Raw genomic sequence first — 5,444 nt, forward strand, 5'->3', positions numbered from 1 at the left:
TGTTGAATGTGTAAGCCAAGCCCTTCCTTCCCTGCAGTAAGCAGGGGGTGAGGGGGTCTCTTCCTGATCTCTCGGTGCTGTGCCGGATGCAGGGACTTCAGCGAGAGGGAGCCCTGAATTTCCCTGCTCACTTCTGTTGCATCTAGTTTTGGGTTCTCCCAGGTGTAAAACTCTCCCAGAGCTTTTCGGTTAGTTTCTGAATTATACATAAAGCAACTTTGTCTGTGAACTGCTGATGAATTGGTGTGTTTGTTGGGGAGGAAGTTCTAGGGCTTCCTCTGCCACCATTTTGCTGACTTCACTCTCAATTCAGCTCAAAGAACCTCGTTTAATGTTTATATAAACCAAGATGAAACTCAAAAAGTTCACTGTTCTTTCCAAAATTCAATTATTTTCTTGAATAAAGACTCTTCAGATTGCTGCATGCTTTTTGGCTAATGTCCAGAAAAAGAGTATGGCTGTTTCTGCTAGTCCTGATGCTTTCCTGGAGGAGTAGATTTTCAGAGGTTTTCATCCCACCATTCCAGAAGTGCTTCTTCCCTTTGTTATTGAAAAAGCTCTGGAAGATCTGTATCAGATCTGATCTTCCATTAGAAAAAATATATAGTGGGAGCTATATATTAAATTTATTGCAAGCATTGGTTATTGCGATTGTGGAAACTGTTTAGCTAAGTCCACAACTCACAGGGCAGAGTCTCAGGCAGGATGGGCTAGAGTTCTTCGGCATGAGCAGAAGCTGCTGTCCACAGATACAATTTCTTCTTCTGGGAAACTTAAGTTCTGCCCTTAAGGCCTTTCAGCTTAATTGAATCAGGCCCACCCAGGTTGTCTATGATAATCTTTCTTGAAGTAAATTGATTATAGACTTAAATCCCATCTACAAATTACCTTCACAGCAACACCTGGATTAGTGTTTGATTGTTTTTATCTGATCTCTGGGGAAGCCATGGGAGTGAGTCTCAGAAGGCCACAGGTTTCAAGAGCTATTAATACAAACAAGGCAAGCCGACCATGACTGCCCGAATCAGATGAAGTATAAAGGTATAGGAAGCAGTGAATCCACATGCACTGAATGGAAGGAAATTGAACAGGACTTCTAAAAGTCTGGGAAACTTGAAAGTAGCAGTGATGGGATGCAGTGCAGAGAACGCAAAGACCACCTGGCTCTGTGACTCAGTACCTCAGAGCTTCCCAACCTGAGCTTCAGTGTTCTCAGCTGTGAAAGGAGAATAGTAATAATAGCAAAACCCTGGGTATGAGCTTTAAATGAGAGAAAGTGAAGGAAAATGCTTTATGAACTGTAAAGCATAATGTAAACACCTGATTCATAATGTAAACACCAAATTCATCAGAATTACTAAGTTTCAGCACACTGATGATGTAAACACCATTTTACATAACATTATTTAGAATAGTCAAGAAGACTGGACAAAACTGATAGCATCTACACAGTGATGGCATAGATATCCTCCACCCACATGGAAACAGTGGATGTGAGGCCCATCAGTGAATCCCAGATGCCCCTGAGGTTGGTCTCTAGAGCTGTGATCAGTTTTGACAATTCACTTGTGTATTTTTAGCATTGTTTGCTGCTTCTTGTTTTTGGTCGAAAGAGGCAGTGCTTAGTTTATGGCATTTTGTTTAGTTAAAAACTAAGTAAAGTTCATGTAGGAAAATATTAAAGAAAAAAATTATTTCAGTGTTAAACACTCAGTGTTTGATTTGGGGGACTTTGTGTTTGACAGTGTGAGGATATTTTGGTTTCCGTGCCCAGCACTGCATCTGCATTCACTGCAGAAACATGTTCTATTCACTCTGATTATTCATTTATTTCAGAGACTTAGAAAGACGTGCTCATTTTCAGGAAATCAACTCCACAGTCAAGGGTGGGGAGAGGAGGGTATGGTGGGAGAAGAATGAGTTGTTGTTCAGTCACTAAATCATGTCTGACTCTGCGACCTTGTAGACTGCAGCATGCCAGGTACCTCTGTTCTCTACTATCTCCCAGAGTTTGCTCAAATTCCTGTCCATTGGGTTGGTCATGCTATCTAACCATCTGATCCTCTGCTGTCCACTTCTCCTTTTGCCTTCAATCTTTCCCAGCATCAGGGTCTTTTCCAATGAGTCAGCTCGTCACATCAGGTGGCCATAGTATTGGAGCTTCAGCAACAGTCCTGCCAATGAATATTCAGGGTTGATTTCCTTAGGATTGACTGATTTTATCTCCTTGCGGACCAAGGAACTCTCAAGAGTCTTCTACAGCACCGAATTTTGAAGGCATCAGTTCTTCAGCATTCAGCCTTCTTTATAGTCCATCTCTCACATCTGTATATGACCACTGGAAAAACCATAGCTTTGACGAGGCAGATCTTTGTCAGCAAAGTAATGTCTCTGCTTTTTAAAATGTTGTCTAGGTTTGTCATAGCTTTTCTTCCAAGAAGAAAGTGTCTTTTAATTTCATGGCTGTAGTCACCATCTGCAGTGATTTTGGAGCCCAAGGAAATAAAGTCTCTCACTTTTGCATTGTTTCTGCGTCTATTTGCCATGAAGTGGTGGAACCGGATGCCATGATCTTAGTTTTTTGAATGTTGAGTTTCAAGCCAGCTCTTTCACTCTCCTCTTTCACCCTCATCAAGAAGCTCTTTAGTTCCTCTTCTTTTTCTGCCATCAGAGTGATATCATCTGCATATCTAGAGGTTGTTGATATTTCTCTCAGCACTCTTGAATCCAGCTTGTGATTTATCCTGTCCAGCATTTCACAAGGTGTTTTCTGTGTATAAGTTAAATATGTTGTGTCTGATTCTTTGCGACTCCATGGAATGGAGCCTGCCAGGACCCTCTGTCCGTGGGATTTCCCAGGCAAGAATGCTGGAGTGGGTTTTCATTTCCTTCTCCAGGGAATCTTCCCAGCCCAGTTATTGAATCTGCATATCCTGATTGGCAGGTGGGTTCTTTACTGTTGAGCTACCAGGGAAGCCCATGGGTTCATTTATTAGAATTGAAATGGAAAACTCCCTTATTTTGTCTGGTCAAATCCTGTATAAGTACAACCAAAGCAAGAAGAAGATCCTTTCTGGAATTTTGGGGGAAACTATCTGAGGTCATTTAAGGAACTTACCCCAAGCCACCAAGAAGCTTAAGGGGAAAAAACAATTAGGTAAACAGAGTCCAACCAAATTCTTATAATTGAGTACTATCAGGTTTAGTAAAATTAAGTAAAAATAGCACATATTTGTTGCCACAGAACCTTTATCTAATACTGTGTGAGACCAAAAAACACTTTTAAGTATATATACAGATATTAAAGTTGTTTTTTATGAAAATATCACGTATGTTGAAGAACTTAGGCCTCTTTTTTCACAAGACTTTAACAAACTGATTGAATGACTTAAAGTTATAACCCTTTTATAAATGGGTTTCTCAGCTCCACCGGTAACTGTGATGTTAATTTAAATAACCACAGCAATTTACTAAAAAACAAAGTCAGAATGCAGTATCAGTCAGTCAGTTCAGTCACTGAGTCATGTCCATTCTTTGCGACCCCATGTACTGCAGCATGCCAGGCCTCCCTGTCCATCACCAACTCCTGGAGTTTACCCAGACTTATGTCCATTGATTTGGTGATGCCATCTAACCATCTCATCCTCTGTCATCCCCTTCTCCTCCCACCTTCAGTCTTTCCCAGAATCAGGGTCTTTTCAAATGAATCAGCTCTTCACATCAGGCGGCCAAAGTATTGGAGTTTCAGCTTGAACATCAGTCCTTCCAATGAACATTCAGGACTGATCTCCTTTAGGATGGATTGGTTGGATCTCCTTGCAGTCCAAGGGACTCTAAGAGTCTTCTCCAACAGCACAGTTCAAAAGCATCAATTCTTCGGTGCTAAGCTTTCTTTATAGTCCACTCCCATATCCATGAATGACTACTGGAAAAACCATAGCCTTGACTAGACAGACCTTTGTTGGCAAAGTAATGTCTCTGCTTTTTAATATGCTGTCTAGGTTGGTCATATCTTTTCTTCCAAAGAGCAAGCGTCTTTTAATTTCATGGCTGCAGTCACCATCTGCAGTGATTTTGGAGCCCCCCAAAATAAAGTCTGACACTGTTTCCCCATCTATTTCCCATGAAGTGATGGGACCAGATGCCATGATCTTCGTTTTCTGAATGTTGAGCGTTAAGCCAACTTTTTCACTCTTCCCTTTCACTTTTATCAAGAGGCTCTTTAGTTCTTCTTCACTTTCTGCCATAAGGGTGGTGTCATCTGCATATCTGAGGTTATTGATATTCTCCTGGCAATCTTGATTCCAGCTTGTGCTTCATCCAGCCCAGTGTTTCTCATGATGTACTCTGCATTTAAATTAAATAAGCAGGGTGACAATATACAGCCTTGACGTACTCCTTTTCCTTTTTGGAACCAGTCTGTTGTTCCATGTCCTGTTCTAACTGTTGCTTTCTGAGCTGCGTACAGGTTTCTCAAGAGGCAGGTCAGGTGGTCTGGTATTCCCATCTCCTTCAGAATTTTCCACAGTTTCTTGTGATCCACACAGTCAAAGGCTTTGGCATAGTCAAGAAAGCAGAAATAGATGTTTTTCTGGAACTCTCTTGCTTTTTCGATGATCCAGTTGATGTTGGCCATTTGATCTCTGGTTCCTCTGCCTTTTCTAAAACCAGCTCGAACATCTGGAAATTCACAGTTCACGTATTGCTGAAGCATGGCTTGGAGAATTTTGAGCATTACTTTACTAGTGTGTGAAATGAGTGCAATTGTGTGTTACTTTGAGCGTTCTTTGGCATTGCCTTTCTTTGGGATTGGAATGAAAACTGACCTTTTCCAGTCCTGTGGCCACTGCTGAGTTTTCCAAATTTGCTGGCATAGTGAGTGCAGCACTTTCACAGCATCATCTTTCAGGATTTGAAATAGCTCAACTGGAATTCCATCACCTCCACTAGTTTTGCTCATAGTGATGCTTCCTAAGGCCCACTTGACTTCACATTCCAGGATGTCTGGCTCTAGGTGAGTGATCACACCATCGTGATTATCTGGGTCATGACGATCTTTTTTGTATGGTTCTTCTGTGTATTCTTGCCACCTCTTCTTAATATTTTCTGCTTCTGTTAGGTCCATACCATTTCTGTCCTTTATCGAGCCCATCTTTGCATGAAATGTTCCCTTGGTATCTCTAATTTTCTTGAAGAGATCTCTAGTCTTTCCCATTCTATTGTTTTCCTCTATTTCTTTGCAATGATGACTGAGGCTGCTGCTGCTGCTGCTACTAAGTCACTTCAGTTCATTTCAGTTCAGTCACCCAGTTGTGTCCGACTCTTTGCAACCCCCGTAAATTGCAGCACGCCAGGCCTCCCTGACAATCACCAACTCCCGGAGTTCACTCAGACTCACATCCATCGAGTCAGTGATGCCGTCCAGCCATCTCATCCTCTGTTGT

The sequence above is a fragment of the Bison bison genome, unplaced genomic scaffold, assembly GCF_000754665.1.
Source record: "Bison bison bison isolate TAMUID 2011002044 unplaced genomic scaffold, Bison_UMD1.0 scf7180017864461, whole genome shotgun sequence".
Lineage (NCBI taxonomy): Eukaryota > Metazoa > Chordata > Mammalia > Artiodactyla > Bovidae > Bison > Bison bison.